This window comes from Amblyomma americanum, chromosome 6 (genome assembly GCF_052857255.1).
Source record: "Amblyomma americanum isolate KBUSLIRL-KWMA chromosome 6, ASM5285725v1, whole genome shotgun sequence".
Classification (NCBI taxonomy): Eukaryota; Metazoa; Arthropoda; class Arachnida; order Ixodida; family Ixodidae; genus Amblyomma; species Amblyomma americanum.
The window spans coordinates 123,496,009-123,519,616 of NC_135502.1; positions in this window are offsets into that span (position 1 = coordinate 123,496,009).

Below are 23,608 nucleotides of genomic sequence, written 5' to 3' on the forward strand. Positions count from 1 at the left end.
AATATGTCACAACCACATCAGAAGAAAGGAAGCCGTACGCGGTCATTTCTTACGATAATGGCATTTCCCACAGTCTCAAAAAGGTAGGCGCAAGAGCTGGTGTAAAAGTGCTCATGTCAGCACCCAATTTAAGAAGCCTGTGCTCCAAAGTCAACAGCGAGGAAAGAAAAAATCAATGCAAGAAAAAGCACAGGAAAAAAATCGTGAAATGTGGGAAAAGGAGGTTTCTGAAATACCTTTGTCATGCGGACGCACCTATATTGGTCAAACTGGGTGCGGTTTGAATGAACGGCTTCGAGAGCACAAAACATTCCTAAATGGCGCCATCAGCAGTGAATTAGCAAAACATTGCACAGAGCATGAATGTGACCTGCAGCTTAGCAACACAATGGTCATCACGTCATATTTTGATCAACGAACCAGGGAGATTGAAGAAGCCTTCAACATCCGACAAAAGACCGACGTATATGCGTCAGTATACTTTCGATAGCGTTTCGTGACAACGAAATTGATTATCGACGTGCGTTGTCCTAATCTTTTACCGCGTGTATATCTTATGCGTTTGTCATGCTTCGGTCATTTACTTATTGCACGAGCGAGATGTATATATTCGATCGAACGTGGATTAAAATCTGGTTGTTAGTCAGCGTTGATTCCCTCCTCTCTCTTCTTTGTTTCGTGCTGCGCTGCTCCCGCCACAAGAACAGGAAATGTGCTACAATTTTACAAACAAAAAAAATATGAATTGAAAAAGTGGCCCGATCTCGCCTATATTACAGGAAATAGCAGCGCAATACAGATGTATTTTGAGTTTATTAGATGTGCTCTTTGCATTTAAATGAATACCAACAGAAGACGCATATGTATGAACCATTTAACACACAATGTATGGAGCACAACGGCACCAGCACATAATAATGGCCAAATTTTTCTCTATCTCTGAGAAATCTGAAAAAATGAAGCAATAAAAACATAATACAGGCTGAAAGTTGATGCACCTTAAACAAACATTCTAAAGGGTACAAAAGCATATATACACACGCAAAAGCAAACGCGTGTAAAGAGCAACCTGGGTGCCAAAAGAAAAGACGATATGGGCGTACGATACAGATACGCGGTTTCAGGTCACGGATATTCTGCAGGGTGAAACCTCCCTCTCGCTTTGCCTCTAGCACGAGCCTCGGAGTAAGCTTGAGCGTGTTATCGAAACAGGTAAAAAAAAATTAATTCTACGAGGCGAAAATAAAAACCGAGCATAAACCAACATAGCGTGACGACGTTGACTACGGAAACCCGAGGATGAAATAAAATGCTGCAACTATATATATATGAATTCAACGCAGCCTTCTGTCCTGCGCCTTCTCACGGCACAGCGAAAGCTCAAACATACGCGTTACATCCTCGTTACACCCCCGTTTTATTTTCTTGTGACTAAGTGTGGAGGTAAGACTGCTTGGAGCCGGATGGAAAGGGGGGACGTCTTGAGGTAGGAGCCCTGGCGCGCCGCACCCGTGGTACAGCAGACCGCGCGTGCGGCTCAATACGGCGTGGGCGGCGAGATCAAGGTGATCAAGGCACAAGTAATCTGGTGGGGGTGGGTTGGGAGTCAGCGACGCGCACACAACACAAACTATACCGCTGCGACAGGACGGCAACGTAGGTAGAGCAGGTTAATCGATGGGCACTGGCAGCAAGTCTGGTGGGCTTCCGAAGATCTCTCCCGCCTATGACCGCAGTGGGCGGCCACGCTGCCACCAACAACATGCCACAGTTGTCGGAGGCGCTGAGGGATGCAGAGTGCGCGCTAGGAGTCGCCCATTGTCTTGAAATCAGCTGCCGTGAACGACGCCTGTAAGAGCGCAATTATGGTGTAAGGCCGGGAAGCTTCGCAAAAGACATGCGATGCGCCGCGCGCCGCTGCACCAGTTCCAAAAGGAATTATGTGGGCACGCCGAGGTGCGCGGGAAAGCTGCCATGGATCCGCAGCTACGAAGTTCACGCCAGCCCAGTGATGAGAGCAACAGCTGTCGCGCGCTAGGGCTTGCGCGCGAGTGGCTGGGAGCTGCGCGAATACATGTACGCAAGATGGCTTCTGTCCAGCGAGGAAGCCGGGCTAGCGACGGGAGGACATTACTGCGCCTCTGCTGGATAACGGCGCAACGAGGACTGCTGGTAGTTGGAGATGCCTGCAGGGACCGCCGCACCGTGTTGAAGTTGGAAACACTATATATAGAAGACGGGCACGTTGGTGGCCGCCGCTTCCGGTGGCGCGATGAAAAGGCAGATCGCCGTCGCCTGCCTGCAGCATGGAACCGACGGCCCACATGCATGAGAAACGCATGCGCCGAGAGAGATGCTGGGTTAATTGCTTCCTTCGGCTGTTCGAGCGAAACTGTTTGATCTCTCAAAACGGCGAGTGCAAGAGCAAAACCTTCTCTCCCTGCAGCTTGTGGTGCGAGGCAGAGAGAGAAGAGAGTGAGGAGTCGACTTTTATTTCTTGCTGAAAAGCATTGGTCCCGAAACGTTCTCCCCAGTTACCTTTCTGGGACCAAAATGCTATGATTTGTTTTTGTTTCTGCTTAACACCCTCGAAAAAACGTTTTTAGGCCATTAGTGGGCGCACTGCCATTTTGCTTGTGTTTTTGTGTCCTGCCTCTACGGCCTGGAAATGTTCGATAACTGTTGTACTGAGACTGGGACATTCCATCCTTTCTGGGCGCACCTGGGGAGGTACGTTGTTTGCTGGGGCGTGTTGTGTAAGCTAAGAGAAATCCCCAAACACATGCGATAGCAATCGCAATGTAACGTCTTTCAGTCGTAATCACATCAATTGGAGGTGCGCTGCTCATCAAAAGGCACGCCGTAATCTCGGATTATCGCGTGTTTGTTTACTACGCAGTGAGAATGACTGGTATGATCGCAGACGATCGACCCTGCATCGTGATTGACTCTGCTGTGGTCGTTACGATTTCTACGTTCGTGAACTGCCTTCTGCTGGCTGTAAGCAGAAAAGAATCATGACACGTTCCGTCCAACTGTAGTCTGTCGGCCACAGGCTTTTGCTGCTGGCAAAGAATACGCGCATAATCTGTACGAAAGAACATATATCAGCTGACTGAAGTTCATCTAGACCAAACGGGTGTACTGTACAAATTTACCTTCGTATCGTACCTGTAATGCCGCAGCTCTACCGTAGAGCGCTAGCACTCGAATGAAAGGCGCCACATTGCGGCCCTGAGTGTTGGCGGCGCGTGTGCTTCCATGATGATCCGCGCTGGAAAATTCTTTTTATCTCTTTGTTGAGCCAAACGCGAGGAGATGCCTGTGTACTGTACTTCTCAGAAATTTCAAGCATTTGTGGCATAAAGCCTGAGCATTATGCCGTACAGTAGTCGGCGACGGCCGAATAAACACTCGCCTCAGCTGCCGCGTCAACTGTGTGGGCGCATATATGCCCGCGCAGATGCCTCGAGCAATGTGCTCGTTAGGGCTTTCTAATAAATGACAAGTTTCAATCACTGAAGCATTTCTCAAAGCATATTCGCCTTTCCACTGCGCAGAACGCAATGAAGACCATACGCTGTCGTATCGTGCTCAACTAACACATCTCCAAAGACGTTCAGCACATGCACATATGCGCGTCAGAGCGCGAACTCGGAGCTAGAATCTGCGGCCGCTCTCGTGGAAGGCCTTGAACATGATCGCAATATCAGCAGGGCGGACGAAATTAACAGCCGAAATATTCTGTGCATCAGAACTATGCGATCGAAATATGAAGCGAAAATTTTTGTTTCGCTAGGTGGTGAGGCGATTGAACTGCGATCACACACGCGTACGCAAAGCGAATAAATAAACATCGAAAACTACCGCAAAAAGCACCATTGCAGGTGACAAAGACGATATGCTCCGTGGTGTAGTCGAAACAAGCGCCCGCATCGCGCAAAACATCACATGAGGAACCGCGGTCCGTCTGGTCCATATACCATACCACCTCTCCATCGTCTGCTAGCAGCCCGAGCGCTGCCAGCACAAAATCGTCCTGGGGAGTCTGGCTGCCCGCGGGCAGCCCGCATCCGCCCAGCCGGAGAAAAACGAACGCTTTCTGGGCAGCCACCGGAAGTACGCGGAAAAACCGGAGAAAATTGAGCGCCTGGTTCCTCGCTCTGGCAGCCCGCAGGCAGCCCACGGGCAGCCAAAGGCGGATAATCGAAGAGGCTCATTGAAGACCGGACAGATATGCCCTATCTTCCGAAGCCGTTTAATAATGAGCTGCTAGTGAGGTCGACACTATTCTGATCGGGGCATTATTTCTTAAAAAGGCACTAAAACGGCATCGGAATTCAAGATCGATCGAGAGATTCTTCTTCGGCAGTACTATATGATCGTCCTTTCTCCGCGAAAAATTGCTGCGTTGGTGGGAAAATCGCATATCAAGTCCCTGTTTTACGATAACACGCAGTAACTTTATGAAAGTGACATAAGGTCAGCCAGTATTATTAATTTTCTGACGAGTGCTTCTCCCAACATCTTCTGGTAACGTCAGGGAAGGTTCGCCGATCGCGAGCTGTGCCGAAGCATGCCCGTGTAAAGAGGTAGTATTACGGAGCCTAAAGAGGACTCCGTCCGCACTGCAGGCTGCAATATTTTGTGCGCGAGCGTGTGCGTTCGATTTTCGATTTCTTTTTTCGCCGTCAAGCGCATTATGGTGCATTATGGTGCAGTGATTCAACAGCATTATGGTGCAGTGATAGAGGAATGAGAGTTTCGCACATCTGCGGATAGAGGGGTTCAGAAAAGATCGGCAACTGAAGGCCCAAAGATCTGCAACCGAAGGCCCATGACCATTTTTTTGTTTTGTATGAAATTTTCATATGTAATGGGCAAAAGGTCGAAGCGAAAGAGTGGTGCTTAGTTTGAATGAAACGGCGTCATGTTTTTGGAGAAAGATTGTAAATCACACGAGGTGCATAAGGTCGCTTTTGCGATTTCCAAAATCGCTTGCTTGGATCTCCGCAGAAAAAAAAAGGTTGAAACTTTGCTGAGCCTAAAAATTTTTTCTGATTGTAAGCAAATGTTTCTGCTCGAAACAGTGGAAGAACAATTTTTAGTTACTATAATTAGGCAGAAAAAAGATCGCAAGCATTGTTGAAAAATGAACGCATGCAATTAGGGCTGTTTTGTAGCGATAGCTATATTACGGTAGCATTTCGAGCCTTCAGCGTGGAGGCGCCGTGGCGGTGGCGGCGCTGCCATTCCGTGGCTGCACCGCCACGCTGTCACGTGGTGCGGAGCAGCTGCCGGCGGCGCGGCGCCGTGGCTGACCACGTGACCAACCACGTGGTGCGGAGCAGCTAGTGCTGCCGGCGGCGCGGCGCGCCGGCGAAACCGAGCTGTCACACCCGTGCGCATGCGCCGTGTCAAGTGGGTGAAGATGAAGAAGGAACGCCCAGCGAAACAGAGCGACGAAAGACTGACTGCAATTCAACTGAGCAAGTTCCACTCGGCCAGCTGTAGCTATTGCGTCACTCCAGGTATAACCAGGGCTAAACCGCCAATTTTTTCAGAAAATAACGAGAAAGAAGGACTAAGATCTTGAGACTGTAATTTTTCTCAGGATTAACCTCTGCTGTTAATTACGTTCTAAGAAGTTTTCTGTATTTTTTGATGGGTTCGACAGTTCTTAATTAGGTGCTAAAGTCATCTGAAATTTTAAAAAGGCGAAATTTTGCGGAGATTTAAACAAAACGGCATCGCTAATTTCTTTCAAAATTTCTCTTCAAGGCCTTTAGTACTAGTATTCAGGAGGGGAAAAAAGGCTATTAAATGGCTTTAAACTGCAAACAAATGATTAATTCAGATCAGATTTCGTTTAGTTACCATTACCGGTAACTATAACTGGAAACCTATTAAAAAAACTGAGGTTTACGAATGCGACTTTGACTCATTGCACGCGGTTCCGTTTTAGTTAGTACAGTAGCAAAATATCTCAAAAAATACTTTGTAAGCAACTCTTCACTCGTAAACGTTTGTATTAAGTCACAACAAGAATACGTTTGCTTCTTCGCATTGCTTCAATACGTCTGCTTAATGGGAGTCAGATTTTTGCCCTTCTTGAAAAGCATTTCATGGCAATTTAACTTGTAGATCAGATTTATAAAACGGCTAGCTGAAACTTTCAGAGCGTTTGGATCAAGCAAAGCTAAACTGAACTTAGAAGAAATGAGCGCGAAATGATTTAGTTGTCCATTGTCCATCTGGTACTGAAATGTGCACCAGGAAAGCCCCTTGATCCCATAAATACCAAGAATTCTGTGCATGTGTCGGCAAGCTAGTGCCACCTGCGCTGCGGTTCGGTCCAGCTTTGTCAAGATGATGTGACTTTCGCCAAACAGAAAACTTCAGTTCTGTAATGTGCACGAAAACCTAGCGACAAAAAGGTATTAAAAGCATTTCATGAAAATTTAAAAGAAAACCAGCGGTAATGTTTTTATTTTCTAAATCCGCGTAGAAGTTCGCCTTTTCTCATTCTTTTTTCAAGTTACAGATGATTTCAATGCCTACACTGATCGGTTCACTGATCGGTCTAGATGTACAATTTTTCGTCGTCTAGAGTAAAAAGGACAATTAATTACTGAGAAAAAATATCAGTCGAACGTTGTTAATCCCTCTTGTTTCATTATTTCTCTAAAAACTTCCTTTATTGGAATTCACTACGGTCTGAACAATGTCTGCAATTTTTTTTTTCCTGCGAGATCGCAGGAGCCAGACATTGTTTTTGTACTGGTTCGGCGAGAAAACTTTTCATTCAGTTATTAAAAAATATTCATTTTTTTACTTCACATCTACTTCAACTTTTTTACCTTTACTTTTTACTTTACATTTTTACTTCACAAAGTCAAGATGCTTTGCGGCGACGAGGCAGTTTTTAATTATTTCGTTTACAACAAAAGCCGCCGTCCGGGTGTACCATGCTCAAGGAGCGGGATTGTGCTGGTTTGAGGGGGAAAAATGCTAACAGTCTAAGGGTCCCTGGGAAATTGAGAGAAAAAAGATTGGCTGTGGTTTAGCTCTGATTAACCCTAGCTGAATTGCGAAAGCTTCGTTTCCTCCAGAAACTGCGTCGCCGCGAGCACTCTCGAAGGCATGACGTGTACGCAGCCGCCGTCACTCAGGGAGGGATTACATCGCCCGTGTGAATACCCCTTAAAGGGGCATTCATGTGACTACCCCTTTAAGGGGTATTCATGCGGGCGATGTAATCCCTCCCTAAATGACGGCGGCTGCGTACACGTCATGCCTTCGAGAGTGCTGGATATTTGGCCGTGTATGTGTTTCGGGTCTTCTCGCATATGAGCGTATATGTCACCTGTCTGTGCGAGACCTGCTTAAAGGCTGTCTGTACCCTTACTCTGGCCTTAACCTGTGAGCTTGCTGCCATTTTTTTCTTTCCTTTTAAACAGTGAGCGGAATGACGATCCAGTTCTAGCTACTTGCGGTGCTCGTGGATTTGTGTGTCTGTGTTCAGCGTCTATTCTAATGCAAGGCGTATAAAGAAACGTTTACATCAGTTAGTGGCGCCTCTGACGCGCATGGTGAGGCTGCGGGCACTTCGTGGTCATTTCGTTACTCCAATATATAGACTTAAGAACATTCTGAGATGAACGCTGAATCGGTGACAAGCGTCTCTGAGGCCGTTGATGACAAAGGGGTTAGTGTTTTTGACGAAAGAAATCAGGTTTACATCACGGAGCGTGTCTAAGTTACAAATGGTCCACCTAGCTGTCTTGTAAGCGATAGTTTTACGCTCACAACAGCGGCAAGCGTTGTCTCAACCACCTCAAGGGTTTGCGTCGCTCAAGCATGATCGTCAAGCGCGACCTAACCAGCCCATTTCTTTCAAATGTCGCGTACTCCGCATTACAAATGTCATAGGGAAAAACGGGAAAAAATCTGACATGATGCAATTTCGCATATTCTACGTGCAAAGCACCTGATCTGACGGCCCGAGCAAGAACACAACTTCTTGACCAGCTTGCCTTATGTTTGCTGCCCTCCGTTCCAGCTGCTTTGACGCCGCATACGCTTTGCGTAGAAATAGCGCGGCACAAGAAAGCACATTTTCCGGAGTAGGCGGCAAATATTACTGCATGCTCTTTACTTTTACTTAATTTCCTCTTTTATAAAATCCCTACCCTCTTTAATCCCATTGTTTGTTTTCTGGGGATGGTAATCTTTCTTTCAGCCTAGCTTGAATCACTGTTCTGCTCTATTGTCCACTTGAAGTAATCAATTTAAATTGCGGTTGGTTCCCTCTTTCACCTCTGGCAATGAAGGATAAACAAGTAATGTGTTTTAGTAGTGGTGAGAGCATATCAATGATTTTCATTACACAGTCTTGCTTGCGAAAATGCTGTATGATGTTTAATATTCAAGCGTACATGCATTTAATCACAGTAGAATTTTTATTTTCATGCGCCCTAACTTGTACTTATGCTCACTAGTGGAGCAGAAAAACACCAATGCCTTAGTTTTCAGCAGGAGTGGCAAATGGAAAAACAGCACAGGAACAGCAAAGAGCTCAGTGGAAAGTTTTGCACAAGTCTTGGCGGAGTGCTGCACACGTGAACTTGATATAACTTTCGTTAGGATGCGATGTCCGGATTGTGCTGGTCAAGGCGGTTGTCACTGATTCCCAGCTTATCGCCTCTTTTCCCCCCGTTTTCTTGCCCATATACATCGGCGAAAGAAGTAAATGCGCCATTTTGGACCTAATGAGGAACGGTAGCAAGAGCTCCTATCAGTTGTTCTGCAAAACCATGATATTCGACAGCGTTGCAAAGTGGCAGCTATATAAACAACACAACTGCCACTTTCTCATTTTATTCTCATGTCCTTCTTTTTCCCAGGAAGTCTTTTAAGTGCAGTGCAGCTATTTCACTGCGTCAGTATGCTGGCGTCCTAGAAAAGTGTCCTTAGTACTTTAATTTCTGCAATATACGCCTTCACATCGTTTCGCCAGTTTGCTAATGACTTACCGAAATCATTCCTTCTCCTCATCAGGATCAGAGTTTTATTACTATTTAGTTGATAATTACACATTTATATGCAGGAGGAGGACACATAGTCGACAACTGAAGGGGCACATTCTGTACAGAAGAGTTTTGAAGCGACTAAAACCATCAGCAGAATTTTCGAAATTAAAGAGGGTGCCTAATTAAAACAGAATGCATGCAGTTAAACGAATATAAATTTGGATAAATTAAAAGAAACTAATGGTTAAATAAAGGCTTTCAGGTGCTGTCATTGAGTCTGTATAAAATTAAGCACTGTAGATGCATTTTTGATTTCACTGGTAAGGTGTTCCATAATAATATCGATGAAAACTGAACGACCTGCTTACTGTAGGTAGTACAAAATTTTGGAAAAGTGGAAATGTTAAAAGCGATTGCGGTATTGCTTGAAGCGGTGTGGTCGGATGATGTGAAATGAAGGTAATTGTTGATGAGTTTGGAGATGAAATTAGTCAAATCAAATATAATTAGCTAGGTATCTTCTAGGAATGCGCTTACATAGAGTAGAGATCTAGCATTGACAATACCCGCGTTGGCTGGAATAGTTTTTGCGTTATATTGAGTTACAACGTTCGCAAAATACTAAGTGAATAAGGTAATAGTCTGCTTAAACTGCGGTGCAAGAAACTGCATGTTGACAGCAAATCCTGTGGTTCCAATGAAGTGATGACACTGCTTCTCAGATCTGGTCCTTCGATACCACCGTAATTCATGTGATTAATCACCTCGCCTGGCTACAGGAAGCATGGGATTTTCGATACGGTATGTATGAATCACCACAATGCAAACAGTTTGACCTCAAAGCAAGGAAGGCTTGATTGTTCCAGCAAGACCTTCATTTGAGCTAGTTACTGGCCTGCACTATTCCATCCCGCATACCGAAATGTTAATTTCCATCAAAGAAAAGATCGCATGCATTGGCTAACTATCATTTCAGTACAAAACAGGTATTAGCTGTGATAATTTCTTAACGCCTTTAGAATTTTACCTTTCATCGACTTCCATTTTTTCAACCATCTGTTTTATGTTCAACGCGGTGGTGCTTCTATTGAGTCATTGCTTGCACCTGTATTGAGTGACATTTATTTATCGTGTGTTCACAAACGTGTTAGTGAGCAGGTTTTGCAGACCTCTAATGTTGTGAGGGTATTGAGATATGTGGACGACTACTTAATTGTGTTAACCGATCACGTAGGTTCAAAACCAAGCGCCATCTTTGAAAACATTGTCACCATGTTCAGAAATCAATCCAAAGGGCTTCTTTTAACGCAAGAACTTGCCCACGACAAAAGCCAGCAGTTTCTTGACCTGAAACTTGCGCTGAGGCGGGACAGACATGTTTGTCTGTCCTACAACCCCAGATTGTGCAATGAGCTACTCCCTTTGGATAGTTCGCATTGCAAGCTAATCATGCGGCGAATCGTTGCGTCATTCCTGAATGCATCTTTGTAAAAATTTTGAGAGCATGAGATGGCACAGAGCTTTGATGCGCAAACTGAACGCATTCACCAAGCCGGGCACCCGATACACATCATCACTAGTATTAGTGAGACCCCTGTCAAGAAGCACAAGGCGACGTCAGACGGTGAACAGGCTCAAAAAAACAAGGATGAAGAAAAGCAACCGACGGTGGTGATTTCCTATATTGATCAGAATTCACAAAATTTAAAGAAAGTGGCCAGCAGGCATAAGGTCAATGCGGTTCTATCTGCTCCTGACAAGCTGTCGGGCGTTTGCACTTTGAACAAAGTAAGAATGGTCATGCAGTGCAAAAATAATCACCAAATCCGCGCCATTGATTGCACTTCTGATGTTGCGTATGTTGTGCCTCTAAGCTGCGGTCGGGAATATATCGGCCAGACAGGTCAGGGATTTAATGAAAGAGTGAGGCAGCACAAGATTGCCATAAAAAATGATTATGGCAGCCACATGGCCACTCACTGCAAAAACTGCTAGTGCCGCCCAGGTTTCGAAAACACAAAATTCATTGCAAGGTTTTAAGACAGATTAAAGCGTGAAGTCATCGAAGCTTATTACATCAAGCAGAGGAGTCATATCTGCATAAGCAAGCCATGTGCCTCGCTGTCGGAAGAAGAGAGTAGTTTTCTCAGTGTTTCGTTATCAGCGTTATAATCATCGCTTGGTCCTTTTGGCACGTGTGCCTTAGTTATGTCACCGCTTGTATCTGTTTCGCTTTTATCTTTGCCAGCTCGTGCGGTTAATAAGTGGTTTTTTCCATGAGTGTGCGTGTTGTCTCCCTCTTTTAGCGCCTCTAGGCTTTTTGCGTAAAACATGGGTTGTGTGTTCACATGCGACTGTGAACTCCTCCTCTGTCGGTTTCTTGTATTGCTCCTTTATAACATGCTGGGTCAGAAACGGTGCATTGTACAGTCAGAGAAAAAATATTTGGACTGCGTTCACCATAAATGCAACCGATAACTCCATTCTTAGCCACCGGCTGGAGACCGCACTTATGTAGGTGAAAGAATATGATTTAGACTTTCATCTCCACAAGTGTGGTCTCCAGCAGTCGGCTAAGAGAAATATCGGCTTCACTTTTGTCGTACGTGGTCCGAAAACGTTTCTCTCCAACTGTAAAGTCGGCGTCACCCTTGTGTAGAGCGCTAGAGCAGTCTGCACCACACCATAAAAAGTGAAATTAGAAAGGAGTTCATAGATTGCGGGAAAATTTCTTGTGCCAACCTTGCTTACAGGTTCATGTGGCACTACTACAGAGAAAGCGTTGCCTTTAAAATGTGGAGGCTACGACAAGGTGCCGACTTTTATGCAGAGGACGACACCATTCGAGTGCTCTACACATGGGTGACGCAGACTGTACATCAAGCTTCGAAGTAACAAAACGCTAGCTCTTGTGATACAGAAGCAGCAAATGACCAGCGAACGTGTTCATCAAATTATAATGCATTTTGCGACCACACAAAAGAGTGTGGACAAAGGTGGGGAGACACGGCCAGGACAAGATGAGAATTTCAACTGAATGTGTATTATTAAGAGAAGTCAGTTACATACGCAAGGGCAGAACAAAATGCGCACAACATAGTAGCAAATGGCCATCAAGACGCCAGGACATGTTGGCGTGTTTGAGACTTTAAATCCGCTCAATCAAAAGATGTGAAAAGGGCAATAACCCAGAACTGCCTGCACGCTGCACTGAAAAATTCGTGGGAGCACAAAATCAAGCAAAGGCCTTATTACAGATGTATTGCCTTGAACAGTGTAGGGTGTCTCTGAGAAACCATCGCCTCTGTGGTTCAAAGCTTCATCCAAAATGCCAAGAGAGCGCGTCGGCGTCACCCTAGCAACTGCAAACTGCAGTGGTTGTGGTCAGAGGCCGTTCTGTTTTAAAGAGGTCACTGAAAACTGCTCACCCTGTTGATGCTGTGACGCACAAGAAGCCTGTTAGTGGTAGGGCGCAGCGGACAAGGCAAAAAGGAAAAATTGCAGCCAGAAGCGCGCTACCAATTTTGACGGCATTCATGAGCAGAATATCGCCCTCTTGCTGGCAAATTTGCATCGAACGGATCGGACGGAGGAGAAATGAATTGTCACGCGAGCACCGCGCGGTATGAAAGCATTCCTGGGATTGAGCATCTTGTGGGCCAATGTCGCCGGTGTTCGTGCACGGAATTTATTACCTGAGAAATCAATTAGCCCTTATTTGTAATAAGCGAAGTGATAAGTTTTTTTTTTCTTCTCCCCAGCATCTCCTGTACTGCCAAAAAAAAAACAGTTGTATATTTTTATCGCAAAATATGTGACACAAGCCAGCTTTAAGAGGCATCATAAACGTCATTTTTTTGTACATTTTGCCCACTTCGTTACGCTCTTGGGTGTGTATGAGATTCGCCTGAATCGTGAACCTTCAATTTGAGCTTGTGCACTCTCCTATGCATTACTTTTCCTATTGTCTACGTTTATGAGTGCTGTCGCAAAATACGTATTCAGCTTAAGACGTAAACTTCCTATCTCCTCTGAGTTAAATTTTGACCATGAAGTTACGGTACCTCTACCTGTACGCATGAGTCTGTACAGTAACTGCAATTTTCGAGTCGGTAAAATACTTACCAGAGCAGCATAATGTGAATGTTTATCCTGAAAACCATCATGGGGGTGGAAGTAATACGGAACGTAAATGTTTATAGAACAATGCGGCGTCACCTTCGCATACTATCGTGCAAACAGCCGCTATTCTTGAATTTTGCAGTTCTCGGGTGAACAGCTGATTTCTAGAACTAGATTTGAGGTACCGAGTGATGCTTGATGTGGCAACGTGTCTTTTTGTTCGTATGTACGTATATATCTAGTGCTTTGACGCTTCAGTGACATTTGTAGATAGTCCGCGCTACATACGCGTGCACTATTCTGTGCGTTTTGTCTTGGGTTGTAAAGCGTATGGTGTAATCAACAATTGTATATGTTAATCTATTTATTTAAAAAAAAAGAGAGAGATGCATTCCCTCAATTTTTCAGACAGAAACCTCAAACCCAAAAAATTGTGAATACTCGTTATTTACTTTCGGGGGGGGGGGGGAGGATATCCATACCGAGCACAATTTCTTCTCTTTGCAGCATGCAAGCGGAGGTATAATGGCATAAATGGCATTCGTAATAATAATAATCAGTGTCTTACCTTTTCCTTTAGTGGTGCTCTGAAGCTTCGGTGGGTTTTCAGTCCTGCGACCGGAGCAGCGCAAACAAGAAGCGTGCAGTAGGCTGCCCTCTTCTTAAATGCACAGCTTGTGCTAACAAAGCGCTGATGAGGGTAAAGCGCCTGCCAGTGTTTGACCCCGGCTCTAAGATGGAGCGCTTATGATCCACGCGTGTCGGCCATTAGCACGTCGAGCGTAGGAGACCGGTGCGTCAACACGGTGATCTATTAGATGGTGTGCGCTATCGTGGCTGAGTGAAAAATGGACCATATTTCTTCACTTTACGTTAGGAAAACTTAAAAAGTTAATGCCCTGCAAACACCTGCGGAATAAACTGCAATCTGAGCGAGTGAAAGCAAAACCTGCTTATTTCTCGCTCTACTTTGTTTGTTTTTTGTTTGTTAATATATACCGTAATTCATAAGTTTCTGAAGGCTTGATTTCAGGAGAGAAAAAGAGAAACGCGCCCTACAGCAAGGCTCAGAGAGGGGGTTAGTGTAAATCGCAAAAAAAAAACACCATGGAGGACAAGTGCAAGCCTTGTTAAACACCTTGTAAAAAAAATAAGTCGAAATGACGGGAAATTTCTTGGCAGCTCTATTTCCAAGAATTTTGCCCCAGAAGTGAAGGCCGCCTGCTATTTTCAAATCACGGCGTTTTTCATTACTTTTGTTTCTTACTTGTCCACCTGGAATACATAGCGGCCTCGGCTTCTTTTCGTTCTACAGATTGGCGTAATTTAAATTTCTCTTTCTCCATCTGCAATACATCAATATGACTTCCCGACGTCTTTTCATTCATATAGTGCGGCGTCATTTAAACGTCTCCTTCTAATAGGAAGTATAAATAGATAGTGAATATGAATGCTTGAGGTCTTTTCATTTTGCAATGTGGCATCATTTACACGACTACAAGAAGAGACCTAACTCAAGTTGCACGTTTTCTTCTTCCAAACTGTGCGTTAGACATTAGGATAGATGGATCACCAAAATAATTGAATTGCTTCTTGATGCTGTTTCGGCTTTGTTTTCTTAAGCCGAACGACGACTGTGACCTATTGTAGTCGTTTATGGTTTGCGGCTTATGGCTCATGGGGTTTTACCGTCCCAAAGCGACTCAGGCTATGAGAGACACCGTACTGAAGGGCTACCGGGAATTTGACCACTTGGGGTTCTTTAACCTGCACTGACATCGCACAGTACACGGGCCTCTAGAATTTCACCTCCATCAAAATTCGACCACTGCGGCCGGTATCGAACTCGCGTCTTTCGGGCCAGCAGCCGAGCGCCTTAACCACTCAGCCACCGCGGCGGGTCTGTAGGCGTTTAGGTCACTTGAGGCATGGATCAAGCTGCACTGTAATCGCTGAAACGTAATTTCAGTTTTCTGCAAAGCAAAAGCCAAATTGCTTGAAGAACTGCTCTGAAAATAAACAATGGATTAGCAGTTATATTTTTTGTCTCACGTCACGCAAGTAATTCGGCTGATAAAACCGAAACTGAAACAGCAAGAAGTTCAACTATAAATTATGTAGAGGTCATAGCAGTCTTCGACGTGGTTCTCTGTTTTAGTTGGTCACACATCATTTTCTGTCTGCACTAGCCTAGCTTTTGGTTTTTCAATATAAAACACATTTTTATCATAGCATGAGAGCTACAGGTCTTTTCTGAACAGTCCATCTATAATTCTATACACTTACGGTCCATATTAGTTTAAGTTGCAAGAGGCCCAAGCGAAGTCAAGCCTAAAGTTTTCATCATCCTTGAATTTTACGACAGTTTTACATTAATCCTTGTGCAACTGTTATCGCTACCGGTCGTTTAGATTTTCTTCTTCTTCCTCACTCAATGGTTTCCACAATAGGGAATGTCCACCAGCTAGCTTGTATAGTTTGCTATTGTTGTCAAGCGGAAGTTGTTTGGATTACAGAAAAGGCTTTAAAAATGCTACAAAAATTGAAATCTTTTAAGACGTTTATTCCTCATAATTGCTTTTTAGTAGCAAAAATATGAACAGAATGGTTGTACTTGCCGCTTGCTCTGTCACCTGATGTGTTAACTCCAAACAACAGCCATGGGCCATGACATCTGAAAACGAGAACATGAAGTATAGCAAGACTACATACAAGGATGATACATAAGGAACATGCACAAAACTGCACTATAAGGAGACACAAGAAGAGTTCACTACTTAGATGAAAATGGTGGCTGACAACAATACCAAAATCACTTATGAGCAAATTTGCACTGTAATTGTCATGCACACTATTCGCCGCGAGATCAACGTATAGGCGGCTATAGCACCGTTCCACTATTGTCGATAGGCAAACGATGCATTGCGTGCGCGGCTGTGTTGTTTAGTGGACAGTTGTGACAAAAAGCTACGCGAAATACGCTACCGTCACGATGGAGCGTTATGGTTCAGTGCCGCATTGTGCTACATAATGTACAGAGCCAGGCACAAGCTTTCATTACTGCCCAGACAGTCCAGTGCTTCAGCCACACTGAATGGTAAGGTTTAAAAATTGAGCGGCTCCTTCCAAACAAGCCACGGTGTGCAGAAAACATTTCACCGAAAAAGAGTTCAAGCTCCTCAAAAAGGACAACCGAAGGTGAGTCTCTTGATAATTGTCCGTCGTTTTTATGTACACAAGAGAGAGACAGATGTATCATCATGGCGATGTACTGTGTGTAAATTCTTCGTGCTGTTCACCGTGGAGGTGCGGCTTTTTTGATGCTTTTGTAAGCTTTCTATTGTTTCTGTGAACCTTTCTGCGTCATGAAGGATTTACACAGCTTGTAAAAGCTCTCATAATGTCTGTTTGGTATGGACCTTCCGTTCAGTGGCTGACGCAGCGGCCGCGTTTCGATCGAGGTGAAGTACAAAAACGCCTACCTGTTGTGCGATGTCTGCGGACGTTAAAAAACCTGAGGTGGCCCGAAAAAATCGAGAGCCTTCCACTACGATGTCTCTCACAGCCACTGTGTCTGTGCGCGCATTACATTAAATCCCAAAATTTACAACTTAATCTGTGTTAATTTAGGTTGCATCGCGTGAACTAAAAATAGAATGCCTTGATGCTTCCTTTTTTATAATTTGTCGTATACCAGCGAAGAAAACGAGCGAAAAATACTGTGCTTACTAAAATTTGACGCAACGGCAATTCTACGTCGCAAAACTTCCCCGCAAGCCACTAGGTATGGAATCACATATGCTGCGCTATCCCTCCTTGGCCACGACGCGCGAAAAGAGCTCAAACATTATAACTACTCTTGTTAGAGGGTAATATAATAAAGCAAGATTTCCATTACATTTCGTAATACTTATCTCATGAACAATATAACTTATGATTTGCATATAGTTCTCCTATCCACGACAAGGTATAGGTCAAAGTATTGAAAAAAAAGCATAGCTAACCAAATTGTTACCCCGTGTAATGCCTACCGATCCCTTTTAGAAACTGCTCTGGAATGTTCCAGTGGGTTTGTCTTTGAGAAAAAAATTAATAAGCTTAGTTGCTGTTGTATAATTTTCCGTATTAAAAAACTGCGACTATTGTACTAAACAGTTATCGCCCTTTGTTATTGTTCATATTATAAAATTTTCTTTTCAGTGTCTTTCATTTTACTACTGAAATATGTGTTTGTAATGTTTGTAAAGTGTTTGTTTGCTACCATTTAGCTGCTTTAATGCTTAGACAACTGTTTTGTTGTATTGTTACTGTTCAGATTTTTTGGCTTTCCACTGTCATTTCCCTGCGCTTTAATAAAGCTTTTCGCTTTTCTTCGTGTGTTCATTTCAAAGGCATTTTTGTTGTGCACGTGTTTTGCCGTTGAGCCTCTGGTGCCATGATTTGTAATCTCGCGTGTAGGAATCGTCAGGAGGGCTCCACGCCTCTTCTAGCCTCTCCTGGGGGGCACAATCTATAATGTGGCCAAATAAACGCTACTACTGCTGAAATCATTGCGTATAGGGTATGTAAGGTCAAATAATTGCGATCTGTCATTGAAGACCAGCTCACCGTAGCCTTTGATGTTTGCTACAGAAATGGTGCATTTCTAGGAATGTAGGTGAAGTTGGTTAACGAAATAAATTCTCTGACACTGCCTTTTGTTTATTGATATTTTCACGGACAGCTACCTGCCTGCCCCTGTGATCGGTCGGGGCAATGGGTTGCAGGAAATACAAAAAAATATACGAAAGTAATGCTCCATAACGACGCGAGCGCTTCATTATTCAAACTGCATCAGAAAAACGTAGCCGAAGGTTGCGCAGTTAAAATGATTATTTGATAATTTTAGATTCGAATTCGCATAGTAAATAGTGATGCTTAAAGCGACCAGACCAGCAGTGCGTGTTAGAATGCTACTTTTATTCTGCCACTCAGTATAGTACATGTTATTACATATTTCGGGCTTAACTTCTACTTTCTCATTTGTTGATGCTCCGCTTTTATGCCTTTTTGAGGCAAGTGATACAAAGTTGCTTAATGCGATCCTCAGGCACCCACAGGCACCAAGTAATGTATTGTGTTTTTAGGTTCATCAACATTTCTCGTAGGGTCATGCAGCCCATTAGCATATTTTAGTTCGGATGCAAAAAAATCACAGGGACACTTAATTACATTGTGTTTTGGCAATGCGACAGCATTAAGAGCTTTTGATGCCTCAGCGGGACGTGAATGGTGAGGCTTGTGGGACACAGGTTGCTATTCCTGCGCAGGCCTTTCCCGACCTCTTCCTGTACACCACCTGCCAAGGATGGCAAGTGACACTACATGCCACATGCGAATTAAGTGATGCCGCTTTGCTTCCTGTTCAGGCTTCTAATGATACCAAATTAATACAAATAGTATGATATTAATGCAAAGAATCTTGTAAAAACAATAATCGTTTAGTGAAAAAAAAACGTATTTTACTAGCTTTTCCAGAAACATAATATGCCCAAGCAGGTTTAACACAGGGTTTCTTTTTAGTGTAAAACACGGCTAAATAAATATATATTTATTAAGAATTTGCGTTATTTGTGAAGGCCATTTTCCTGGATATTATAGACGGCCGACTCTTTTCAAGTTTAATTTCGCATAGCAGTACTTTCACCACTACCGTAATATATCTAGATCTTGTAGAAAAACATAACAACCTTGTTATTTATCAGTGCTCTGTAAGCCTCACACAGTCACATGTGAATTGTCACACCCCGAAAACAAATATTTTTAGACGCATGACAAAAAGCAGCAGAGATCCCAATACGGAACCGAGTGAGACACCTGCCTTAACTGCACGGACTTTGCATTCAAATTAATTTAAAGTCACATTTATGATTATAAATACAGGGCGTGTCACCTAAGACTGTCAATCACTTTAAAAATAGATTTTATCAGTTATAATAGTGCTTTTCCGCCGTAGCATTGCCAGTAACGTGGCGCACCAGAATGCAGCTACGGCGTGCTAAGAAAAGGCTGGTTAACTTTTATTGAAATAGTGAACTTTCAACTACTTTTGTTAGAATCCTTATTTATTGCGACGCTTTAGTGACGTCTATATTAGTTTTTTGGAATTTCGGAGTCAATTTCTCGTCTACGCTGCAGCTCAGACAATTTCCGGGCCGCACACAGACCAAAGCGCAACTGTGCGGCCAGAAAGAGACCTAGCCGCGCCTTCGAGCGCGAGTGAGCACACAGTGGCTTGCCTGCCATGTACTCTCTGCAAGATCGCCGCTCCAAGTAGGACGCTGCGAAAGGAGCACGTGACACCGGAACCGCCGTGTGACGCGCACTCTTAGGTATGGCTAGCGTTCTTTCTGACCATGCAGTTGAGTTCGTGTTGCGGCCCGGAATTATGCATTTCCGAACGTCCACAAACTGATATGGATATTACTTACGCTAGGCTACAAGCCTCTCAATGAACAAGAAGACTAACGGTAATTGCGAAAAAGTGGACTACTTGGCGTAGTGCTGGTTAAGGCGACCTAGTTGTGTTCTGATGCAGTGCACCGATGGCAATGCTATGCCGAAAAAGCGTACTTCTAACTAAAAAAGCCTGTTTTGGAAAACTATTGACAGACTGAGGCGAAGCTCCTTTTATATATTTGCTGCGTTTCAGCCGCTCTCAGAGTCCTCAGTTTTCTTCCATGCCTGCCGCTATCAATATTGCAATATTGTGCATTAGATCATCTGATAACATCAGCGTGATATGAAAAACGGCGCCTGCACCGAATTCTGACAGTTCACAGGGTTGCGTTCAGCCGAACCACCTCTCGAATCGCTTTTTTACATATAATATTGATTTATGAACTCCATCAGACATCAGAATTTTATACGCGGCAGCATTCGTTTTGTTTGGCGCGTCCCGAAAAACGCCCTTGTTCAATGAAAGTCGGAGCTCGCCCCAGAATGTGTCTGCTCCTGAGGCTTGCTACCATGCAGTTCAACCGGCGATAATAAAGAAAACTGGTGTCTCTCGCGTGGGGCGCATTCCACGCGTTCCAGACCCCATTGCGCGATGCATTCCGGGTTCATACGCACATTTTTTTTTTCACTTTTGTCGACGTCTAGTCGGCGCGCGCTGAGTTATGATGAGCCTCAAAGCTCTCCCCGCCTGCCCAGCCGTCCGCAGAAGGGCGAAGCGACGGGAGAAATATGGCAGACGCTGGCTAGAGACTCGAGCGGGCAAAGAATGAATAAGGTGGGGGGGGGGGGGATTCTCTTACGTGAAGTCACGTAAACGCGAAGAAGGCCCTAACCGCCGTTAATCCACCGCCACGTGCGGCAAGGCGCTGCACCCGAAGGCACGTCCACCTTCATCTCCGTCGTCTGCTTGCAGGCAGTGTTCGTGATCAGCTCTGCGCTCTTCTCGGCACGCACGTATATTGAGGCCACAAATCATATCTGTCCCACTCCCATACAGTAGAGTGCGGCCAGTGTTTAGAATTTCGAGACGCAGCTTGAGTACTGGGCAGTGCTTTTTCTTGAGACAGAGCCTAGTTCGCAAAGGCAGAATATTTAATTTGTACCCGCTGTGCATTCGCGACGCCCATCTCCGAGCACATCGCCAGGAACGAGCGTCCGCGCTCTGCCGAAACCACACGCACTGTTCGTCTGTGTGGCTTAACAGTGGCGGGTGCAATAAAACACAGAACAAGGCAGTTGTGTGTATATGATTAGTAATTAAAAATGTGTTCAAAGTAGTTCTAGGACTCCGGCTCTGGCGCTGTGGCAGTATGAATTCAGAATGTGATTTGTGTTTTGTAGCGACCCCAGCTCCTTTCGGCAGCAGTTTCTGTATGCACCGAGGAAGAACTGCAGCGCCACGGAGGCAACGCACGCTATAGCCTGCGTTTTTAATAGAATCAAGTTTGGCACCATCGCTCCTCGGTTTCCCTTGCTGCCCCCATAGCGTACTATCTGGCTGTGTGCAATCCAGGCCAGAATGGAATGATTGGGGCGTGTAGACGGGGGAGTAGAGAAGGGCGTGGCGTATGTAGATTTTAATACATATTGTGCATAAAACGAACCAGTACGATAAAACGAGTACAACGCATACAAGCCAGGACTGGCACCTCAATGTCTCGATACTACCAACTAGCTCAAACAAAAGTATTCCTTAATTTACGGACGGGTGGCAATGGTTTTAAGTTGAATGCATTGGAAAATGTAAAAAGCCGCGGCGTGCTAGCTGCTGCCAGTCTTCGTTATTTTGTTTACTTCTGTGGCGCAACTTTTCTGCAATATTCATTGCATTTCCACCGGGGAAAAGCCAGAAACGAGGGGGGGGGGAGAGAGAGAGGGGGTGGCGGACGCTAGAATGGGCTTTATGTGGTAATGAGTAAAAAGAAAAGGGGAAAAGAGATATAATAGAATTGAGGAGTGTGTGGTGCTTGAACGGCTGCGCCTCCATCCCCTGCACTTGGCCGCTAGGGTTTGGGTGTTCAAACCCTGGCATACTAAAATAAATAAATAAACATCATTAAAAATAAGTAAATAAATTCTCCGAATGGCAGCCAACAGTCTCTTCATGGAAAGAACTCCATATTTATAACCGGGGAGATTTCCTTAGTTAGCTAGAGCGAAGTGCGCGCCAGAAAATTTATTCCTAAAGCAAGACAGCCTCCGCGTTAAAAGCCAATTTGTCAAGCTTGTAAATCCGACAGGTGCTTTGTGAACAACTTACTAAGAAGAAAGGAATAAGACGAATGAGCCCTTGACCACTGGAGACGCGCTGTATTATTAGATTTCATCTGGGAGTTTTTGTGAGATAGATGTATCGAGTGTCGGCACACCGGCATTAAACACCAATTTCTCAAACTGGAGAGCGAACGGCTACACAATCAAGGAGAAGACAGCCACGGCACTCAATATGACGGACAGGGCTGCAAAGGCAACATAAGTATACACTTCCAGCCTGCGCCTAGATTACCGTAATGCTGGCGGGGAGCGAACCTAATTCGATTGTTCCCCGACCTGAAGAAAAAAAACGCAATATCGTAACGTCCGGTTTGGAAACTCTGAAAAGCTTTCTTTCACCTGTCAGACTTAGTGCTCTTCTTTGTCTTGGGAAAAACTTATGGGAACAATGGCCTTTACCGAGATATTGAAGGCATTTGTGATTGCCAATGTCTGGTGTTTCTTTTTTGAAATTTTAATTTGCCTTTTGTCTCCTGGCGGCACAGGAACGTTCAGAAAATAGAGTACCTGGAAATTGTGTTTCTCCGCGGATGCCTGAAGTGCGGCCCACGTGTATTGCTGTCGTGCATAGCACGAGCACTTCAATTGTTTTATCTTGGTTGGCTTCGCAAGAGAATAACAATGATTAACTCTATTTAAAACACAAAGGAAGATAACACGTGGACGGCTCAGACCTTAACTTTTTCTGAGGCTGCTCTACTCCGATAAGAGGCTGTTGCTTGCCTTTAACTGTGACCTTGAAGGAATTTTTACGAATATTATGCGAAGCAAAGTGACAAAAAAAATCAGTTCTCGGATGGCGATAGACGCTATCGCGTGTATTCGGTAAGGGAGATGTGGAGCGCACAGTAAGAAACTGAGCGTTCATGGAATAACAGCGGCATGCAGTGCTGTTTCGAAAGAGACCGAGACGGTAAACCTGACTGTAGCACCATCTTATGTGCTCAGTGGTACCCCTCTTGGACCAACAATTCCTCGAAGCGATGGACGACGAATGGCTAGAGCATAAACTGGTGGTTGACAAGGCTGCAGAGCAAAGTGAATGAGATGCTCCTCACGCGTCACGATTTCCCGCAATAACCGCTGCTGCTGAGCAGCGAGCACTCATTTCGAGGGCTGCTGCAGCAGAAAGCCCGAATGTGGAGGGAAGAGCTGCACACTAGCTGGAATGGAAATATTGATAAGGAGAAAAGAAACAACGTCGCAGAACACATGGCGACGCGGCAAGAGCAGTCTAGTATGGTGTGGTGTCAATCACTTCATTTTCTGTGTGCTATTTTGAAGCGAAAGCTTCACTACGCTAGGTAATAACGATTTCGCCGTGCGTTGCCAGTTGACCTTCAAGTGAGCCAGAGGTGAATTGTAGCTATATTCCTTATCATATGTGGTCTACTATGGTGTCGCACCTATTGACCTTGACATTTAAGGTTCGACCTGTCGATTCGCCGGTAGAGGGCGGTAGAATTGTAACGTGACAATTGCGTGATGTTGCCCAATAGAAACTCCCATTGCTAATCAGTCTGGTTGGGGGAATATATATGCCGTAGCGTTCATTGGGTGACTAACCTCTCGCGATCAGCCCTTAATTTAACTGCCACCTGCAGGGAGGGCAGGGTAGGTGCACTGCCCATTAAATGTGCGGAACGCACTCAACGTTACAGACGCCAAGCCGCGTCTAGTTG